We start from the raw sequence: 9,329 nt of genomic DNA on the forward strand, positions 1-9,329 counted from the left end.
CCCAAATATAATCCACTCTGCAACCCTCATTGCATACTCCTACAATAAAAATAATGCCCTAAAATATAATACTTTTAGACTATTCTCTCCCCCGTAGACTTCAATGCCGTAAACATATTTCATCCAGTTTTTCTCAGTCTTACCCCCACCCCAATGTATCTTAGTCACAAAGGGACAAATGTTATATGGTGCCACTGTTGTAAAGCAACACTCTTAACACCAGCAGTCAGGAAATCAAAAGACGAATTGCATTGGGAAAATCTATTGTCATCTTCAGAGTGCTGAAGAGCAAAGATGTCAGTCTAGAGACAAAGGTGCATCTAATCCAAGTCATGGTCTTCTAAATTACTTGTTATGCTTCAGAGAGTTGTTCAATGACTTAGGATGACAGAAGAAGAATAGATACCTTCTAGTTGTGGTGCTAAAGAAGGGTCTTGAACATACTATGAACTGCCAATAAAACAAATAATAGGTCTTTGTCGCAGAGGGTAAAACCTTAGAAGCCAGGATTTTTGACGCTGTGCCTCACTTACTTTGGGCACATGGCCAGGAGAGATCAGTCCTTGGAGAAGGCCATCATGCTCAAAAGGGTGAGTGTACAACACAGGAGAGGAAGACTCTTGATGTGATGGATTGATACAGTAACTGGGGCAATGGGAGTTGATGTGTTGGAGTTAGTGAGACTAGCTCAGGACAGAAAAGGGTTCAGAGCTGCTGTATATAGGGTCATACAACTCAATTGCACTTAACAACAATAACATACTATGACAGGTTTAGAAGCAGGAATGGCATCTACTTCCTAAATAACATGCCTCCAGAAAATCTATGAACTTTGATACTTGTCAATGGTCATAGAGGTGCTTCAAGCTTTTTGTTCATTGAGTCGCTATGAATCATGCTCAACTCAAAGGCAATCAACAACAACAGGCCAATAGGCAACATCACGATGGTCAGAGAAAGGATTAAGACTTCATCTTACTTGGTTCCACAGTCAATACACTTGGTACCAGCAGTCAGGACATCAGGAGATGTACTGAGAAAGTCTTAGTCAGGGATCTCTCCAAATTATTGAGGAATAATGATGTCAGTTTGAGGACAAAGGTGCACCTGATTCATGCCATGATCTTTTCAGTCATTTTCTGAGAGCTGTACAATGAATAAGGATGATAGTAATATTGGTGCCTGCCTTTAAACTGTGGTTTTGGAGAAGAATGTTGTAGTTCTCATTAATTGCCAAAAGAACAAACAATTATGTCTTGAGAGGAGTGCAGCCAGAATGTTCCTTGGAGGCAAAGATGATGAATCTTCATCTCATATACTTTGGGCATGTTGTTAGGTTCTGTCAACTCAAGCATGACCCATAGCCACCCAACGAACAACAGATCTGAACCCTGTCATATCTTGTGTCATCCTCACACTTCCTGACACTTTCGATCCCACTGCAGCTGCCACTGTGTCCATCCATCTGGTTGAGAGTCTTCTTCTTCTTTGCTGACCCTCTGCCTTTCTGAGCATCATTACCCTCTCCAAGAAATAGATTCTTCTATCAATATGCCCCAAGAATGTGAAGTGAAGCTTTATCATGTTATTAGGAGAGGTTTTCCTTAGAGAGGGATATCACACTTGGAAAGGTGGAGGTGCAGCAAAAGAGAGGAAGATTCACAACCAGGTGGGTTGACAAGGTGACTGGGGCAATAGTTTGGAAGTTCTTGAAGAGGAACATTATGCTTGGAAGAGTGGAGGAACAATGCAAGAGAAGAAGACCCTGGATGGGATCGATTGACTCAGTGATTAGGACAATGGGAGTAGGTGTTTCAGAGACAATTATGTTGGCTCAAGAGAGAGTGGATGGCATGGGATAGGACAGCGTTTGGATTGGTTGTTTGTAAGGTCACTATGAGCTGTACTTGACTAGACAGCACCCAAAATTGACATGGAAAATGGAAGGAGATTGCTGGATGTAGTACATGAAAATGAACCTCTCAGTTTGTAAGCACTCAAAATCTGACTGGGGAAGAGCTGCCTCCTCAAAGTGTAGTCTACCCTAATGAGATGAATAGAGTAAAATTTTCACTCAACAAAAGAGCTTCATTTGTGGATATGGGAAGACTCAAAATGAGGAAAAACAGCTGCAAACATCAATTAATAATTGTAACATGAAATGTGTGAATTATGATTCTAGGAAAATTAGAAGTTGTAAACAACTAACCGGAACACATTACGATCCACATCCTAGGTATCCATGAGCTGAGATCGACTGTTTTGGCCACATTGAATCAATCACATTATCTACTGTGTCAGAAATGACCAATTGAAGAAGAGTGATGTTATATTCATCTTCAAAAAGAGCATTTCAAGATCTATCTTGAAGTATGATGCTGTGAGTGATAGAATTGGATATGTATACAAGGAAGACCTCCTGATTATAACTATTATTCAAATGCATATGTTGTTGCTGCTGTTGTTGTTGTCACATGCCATCAAGTCACTTGCGAATCATAGTACAACAGCTCTAAAGCCTTCTCTCTCTTGAGCCAACATGATTGTCTCTGAAACACCTACTCTCATTATCCTAGTCACTTAGTCAATCCACCTCATCCAGGGTCATGTTCCCTTGCATTGTCCCTCCACTCTTCCAAGCATAATGTTCCTCTCCAAGAACTTTCTTGCAACATGCCCCAAATATGTCAGATGAAACTTCAAAAATCCTTGCCTCGAAGGCACACATTTCGAGGCCACCAGAAGCTTTGAGAGAGGGATGGGCAATCTCCTCCCATGCAATTAACTCCCTCCAAAACCCACGGTAGGGGTCAGCTATGGCTTGGTTCTGACTCTATGGTACACAACAACAACAAGAAGGAGCAACTTGGATTCACCCTCTCTAGGATGGAACTGTTTGTTCTCTTAGCAGTCAATTGTATGTTCAATACTCCAACACAACAATGCAAAAACATCAATTCTTCAGTTATCCTTATCATAGTCCAGCTCTCTGATGCATAGAAAGTAATTGCAAAGACCACGGTCTGGATCAGGCACACTTGAGTCTCTAGACTGACTTCATTGCTCTTAAGTACTCTAGAGAAGTGCCTGACAACAAATTTTCCAGTGCAATTCGTCTTTTGACATCTTTTCTGCTGGTGTCAGGACTGTTACTGTAGAGCCAAGCAAGCTGCAGCTGTTAACAATCTTAATCTCTTAAGCATCTATCATGGTGCTACCAATTGTCCCAGTGGTAAGAATCTTTTTTTTTTTCTTGATACTGAGCTTAAATCTATATTGAAGTCTGCTGCAGTCCTTGACCTTCTGCAGCAAATGTCTCAGGTCCTCCTCAGTTTTGGCAAGAAAGGTTGTGTCATCTGCATAACTCAGGTTGTTGATGAGTCTTCCTCCAATCCTGATGCCACATTCCTGCTCAGAAAGGCCAGCCTCCCAAATGATCTGTTCCGCATATAGATTGAAGCCTTATGGAGATAGAATGTATCCTTTGCATACAGCTTTCCTTATTTTGCACCATGCAGTATTTCCTTGCTCTGTTCTGATGACTGGTCCAAGCATAGGTTTTACATAAGCACATAGGCTGAGCTCTGATGAATGTGGCATCAGGATTGGAGGAAGACTCATCAACAACTTGTGTTATACAGATGACACAACCTTGCTTGCCAAAACTGAGGAAGGCCTGAAGCATTTGCTGCAGAAGGTCAAGGACTGCAGCCTTCAATATGGATTGAAGCTCAATGTTAAGAAAACAGAGATTCTCACCACTGGGCCAATTGGTAGCATCATGATAAATGGTGAAGAGATTGAGATTGTTAACAACTACAGTTTACTTGGCTCCACAAACAACGCTCTTGATACCAGCAACCAGAAAATCGAAAGATGAGTTGCATTGGAAATATCTGCTGTCAGAGACCTCTTCATGAAGAAAATTATGTCAGTTTGGAAACTAAGGTGCATCTGATCCAGGCTATGGTGCTGTCCATCAGAAAGCTTCACAATGACTAGGGATAATAAAAATTAATGCCTTTGAGCTGTGGTGCTGGAGGAGAATATCAAATATACCATGGACTGCTAGGAGAACAAACAAGTATGTGCTGCAGAGGGTGAATCCAGACTACTTGGAGGTAAGGATTCTGAAGCTCCATCTGACATACTTTGAGCATGTTGCCAGGAGGAGCTAGTCCATGGAGAGAGACATCGTGCGTGGGAGGGTGGAGGGAAAGCTCAAGAGAAGACCCTTGATGAGATGGATTGACTCAGTGACTGGGATAGTGGGGTAGGTGTGACAGAGATGATAAGGTTGAATCAGGATAGAGCAGGCTTCAGGGCTGTTGTACATAGGGTCGCTATGAATTGCAGGCTACTCTTTGGCACATAGTAACAACTACATATATTTTTCAATAATATTAATGATATGTTGTTACTGTTGTTGTTATGTGCCGTTGAGTCGCCTGTGACTCATAATGACCCTATGTACGAGAGCCCTAAACTCTGCTCTATCTTGTGCCAACCTCACTGTCTCTGACACACCTAACTCCAGTGACTGAATCAATTCATCTCACTGAGTGTCTTTCTTTCCTGCACTGTCTCTCTACCCTCCCAAACATGATGTCCCTCTCCAAGGACCAGTCACTACTTGTAACATGTTCAAAGTATGTCAGATGACACTTCAGAATCCTTGCCTCCAAGGAGCAACCTGGTTTCACCCTCTCTAGGGAGAATGAATTCAAGCTTTGAGTTGCAATATTGCCAGATTCTATAGGCAAAATCTTAAATGATGCAGGAAGCATCAAAGGGAGCACAAAAGAAATTCTGGTACCAAGGGTGTTGATTATGGATCCAAGTAAGATTAAATCATTGACAACTTCAATTTTTTTTCCCCATCTGTCATAACAGATGGTGAAAGGCAGCAGCCAAGAAATCCTAAGAAGTGTTGCCTTGGGGAACACTGCTATCAGGGACTTCTTTAAAGTGCTAAAGTTTCAGGATCAGAATCCTGCCCTCTCCCATGTCATCCACCTTGGTCTTCCTCTCTTCTGCTGACTCAGCACCTCTCAAAGCACTTTTAAACTGTGTAATAAAAAGGAATAGGAAATTCAATAAAAATAAACAGCCTAATGATCTTTTCTGTACTTATTAATCCTTTAAAGTCTTGGAGGAGAAATAGAGGACTAGTCTAAACTTCTTGATGAAGCAAATCATCTATGTCAATGTCATCTACTCCTCATTTCTGAATTGTTTAAACTTTAATTTGGAAACATCAGTAGATTTACACTCCACTTGGACGCAGGGGTCTTCTTTAGCTGAGACAAATGGATCTGTACCTTAACTCCTTCAACTTAGTAGCACTGTCGATAGTTGTAGAGGGGCTTCAGGTCTTTTGTTTATATGGTTGCTATGAGTCATGCTCAACTTGAAGGCAATCAATGACAACAACAGGGAAGGATTAAGAGGAGTCCTTTTCACTGAGGGTCTAATGAGTCTTTTAATTGATGCATCTTCCAATATATAAATATTATCCTGGAATATTATTAAGTAGATTTTGGTTCTAGTTTCTTCTTATTTCATGTTTCTTTAATCTTTTTTTTTAAATTATCTAATACTTTATTCATGAGTAATCCAGCATATTTACTGACAGTTCACTATATCCCCACCTCTAGAAAGAGCAAAACAAACACAAGGCTATCTTTGGGGAGGTCCATCTACAATGTAATATAACTGGTTCTGAATCACTTTGAGCCCTCATTTCCTCTTTCAAGATTTGCATAGATACTGATTTCCTCTGTAAATAAATAAAATCCTTCCTTATACAACTTATTGTTTGGATTTTGATAAGAGTAAATTTGAAATCTTTATGTCAGTTTGTCATGCTTTGGTTATTTGGATGTTACCCTGAAGCTGGAAGCTACGCCAGTAGGGTCACCTATGGTGGACAGGTTCCTTGGAGCTTCCAGGTTAAGATTAAGAAGCAGGACTGGTCATCCATTTCTGAAATAATGGACCCCTGAAAATCCTATGAATAGCAATACAACATTATCCAATATAGTGTCAGAAGATGAGGCTCTCAGACTGGAAAGTCACAGTGGGCATAAAAAGGGCAGAGTAAGGCTGTTGTGGAACTAGGTAGGGTTTTACTCAGCTGTACATAGAGCTGACTTGAAAGCAACTACACTTTGGTGTATCTGACTGCCTTCTACTACTGACTAGTGAAAGAAAGGAAGACCTTCAACCACATGGATTGACACAGTGACTGCTGCAAAGGGTGTTAGTGTGTCAGAAATTGTGACAATGGCAGAGGACAGGATAGGGTTCAGATCTGTTGTTCATAGGGTCGTTATGAATTATGCTTGACTCGACGGCACCTATCAACAAAACTATGACAATGTCCTACTATGACACTGGATACAGTAGAAACCCTTTGCACTTCTATCTTTCCAGCTGGATACTTTTCTGGATACTTTGCACAATGGTTTTCCTTGACTGTCAGCCCTTGTTGCTTTCCTCCTTACTGGTCACTGGGGTTTCCCCATTTCTCATTCTTGGCTTCTTACTGACACAGGTGATTGATCTCCACATTTGAAAGGCAGCTTCAGTAGACACATCTAGTTGAATCAGCATGTCCAGTTAGAACCTCCTCGAATTTTGCTGTGAACTATTTCTTAGCAGCAATGTTCCCTCATGAAATCCACTTAGAATTACTACCCTCAAAAGGAGAGATTTCTTGAGGATTCCTATTTAAAGGTGGCATGGTTAAAAGAGTAATAAGATTAATATAACTCAGAAAAGAAAGGTTCTACTCTCTTACCAATTACTCGATTCTTTAGATCAGTTATAATCATATGGTTTGGAATGGTAATTTATTAATTTAGCAGGCCTGTTGTTATGTGCCACTGAGTGTAGATAAACAAATTGCAATTTTTGGCAGTATGGCATTAAATTGAGAATTATATGCATACATACAGTCCAAAATGGAAAAAAACCCTAACCCATTAAGTGACAAAAAGGAAAGTATTCGTATTCCTCGGTATGTTCTTTTCATCACAAACTACACATAATTAAGACGTCAACTATTCATGAGCCTTGCAAGTCATACTATATTAAGCAAACTGTCATCCATAAACCACTGATTTTTAAAAATTTTTACCTCAAGGACAAACAAATAATTAAAATTTTAATTTTCAAAATGTTTTCATAATTATCTGTATTCTCTAGTTACAAAAACACAATTTGATAATCCATATCCCGCAAATAAACTGTCTGCTCACGTTGTGAGACTGTGGTGATGGGAGTCTGATTTTATAAGTTCTCTCTCTTCACTTCGAGAGTGTGAATAACAAGAAAGGTTGGAAGAGTCAACTCTCATTGTCTACTTGCATTTTCATAGCATTTTATAGAGCCTGATTTCATTTACAAAAACCAAAATAGAACAAATTCACTTCGAAGGCTATGCTTGACGTAGCAGTTATTAAGAATTTCCAACTCGATCTCTAGGAATAATTCGCAGTTCTGAACCACGCTTTAAAAAAACATTCCAGCGGTCTGTGCAGGATTTATTCCTATTCCATTATTGGTAGTAATTGCACTTGTTGCTGCAGGAACTTTAAATTCTTCTGCTGCAAATTTTAAGACTGCTGTGAAGGGTGTACTTTCAGGAACACTCAGTACTTTGTGCGGCAGCCTCGGGTCCGACATTAGCGTGATCTTAAAGGGAACCTTCGACATGGCGCACCATCTTCGGGTTGACACTTTAATCTTTTAAAAATATCTTTTAGGATATTAAAGATTGTCAGTATAACTAACTTAAAAGAAAGACATTCACCTTTATTATTATTTTTTTATTTGTGTGTTTTGCCTATAATCATTCCTATACCTTGTGTTTCATGCATGCACCTTGTGTTTTATACAGTCATTCATATATATTTTGTTTCACTAAAGTACCTTATGTTATCTGCATTCAAATGCATTATATTTTATGTAATTAATTACTATTTATCTATGCGTATTATCCCCCCTTTTCAAGTTCTCATTGAATATTTCCCAGTCCTTCAGCCCCTCGTCCATCCACCAGCCTGATATCACCGTGGTTTGGTTTTTTTCACCATCCCCATTTTTCTGTCCTTCCTTCCCCTTCCCCTGTTGATCATTTGTACTTATCTTGCTCAGTTATAATCCTATTATCACAATAATGGTCATATGCAGTTTTTGTCCTTATCTGACTGAGTTCTCTCAGCATAATGCTCACTAGATTCTCCCTAGTTACACAGTATTTTACAAAGTTGTTGTTCCTTAGTGTCCAAAGTATGAGAAATGAAGCTTCACTATCTTTGCCTCCAAAGAGCACTCTAGCTAGACTTTTTTTTTCCTTTTGTCTGACATTCTTTGGGCATGTTGCAAGGAGAGATCAGTCCTTGGAGAGGGACATCATGTTTGGACATATGGAAGGACAGTGCAAGAAAGGAAAACCCTTGATGAAATGGATTGACTCAGTGACTGGGGTAATAGGGTGTGTCAAAGACAATAAAATGGGTACAGGATAGAGCAGAGTTTAGGGCTGTTGTACAGAGGGTCACTATGAGTCGCAAGCAACTCAACAGCACATAACAATAGCAACACTTTAAAAAAATAGTTTATATAGAAATGGTGATATTTCGAGTCTGAATGCTTAGTCGAAATCATCTATTAAGCCAATTTGGGCCAGCACTTCTTTTACAGGGTGTCTTTTAACAACATGCTCAGTTATTTCTTTTATGATGGGACTATTCATGTATGCTACTTTTGTCTGTGTTAATTTGGATAGGGTATGGGTTTCTAGGAATTCATCCATTTCCTATAAGTTTTCAAATTTATTAGAATATAGCTTTTTCATTCCTTTATTATTGATTTAAAGATTCAATTCAAATAATAAAACTATGACACAACACTGTGTCTGTTGCAAGGAAACATTAAGACGATGAAAATAAGTTTCTCCTTGGAAGCTAGGATTTTGAAGCTCCATCTCACATACTTTGGGCACATGACCAGGATGGTCTAGTTCTTGGAGAAGGACATCATGCTCAGAGGGGTGGAGGGACAGTGCAGGAGAGGAAGATCCCAGATGACATGGATTGACGCAGTAACTAAGACAATGAGGGTAAGTAAGTGTCTCAGAGTCAATGAGATTGGCTCAGGACAGGGCACTCTTCAGATCTACTATACATAAGGTAGCTACGGGTCACAGGCAACTCGATGGCATAAGAAACAAATTTTTTTTCAATAATTATATTTTATTAATTTTCATAAACATTTACAGAGATTTTGGGTTTCCGTTCATTCATTGTTGCACTATTCTCTCT

At 39.5% G+C, this 9,329-nt stretch overlaps 1 pseudogene; it reads right to left on the reverse strand.

The window, feature by feature from the left end:
• Nucleotides 1-7,462: 7,462 nt before the first annotated feature.
• LOC102875537 lies at nucleotides 7,463-7,719 on the reverse strand (annotated as a pseudogene).
• Nucleotides 7,720-9,329: the final 1,610 nt, after the last annotated feature.

This window comes from Elephantulus edwardii, unplaced genomic scaffold, assembly GCF_000299155.1.
Source record: "Elephantulus edwardii isolate Elephantulus edwardi_28Jun2011 unplaced genomic scaffold, EleEdw1.0 scaffold00436, whole genome shotgun sequence".
Taxonomy (NCBI): domain Eukaryota; kingdom Metazoa; phylum Chordata; class Mammalia; order Macroscelidea; family Macroscelididae; genus Elephantulus; species Elephantulus edwardii.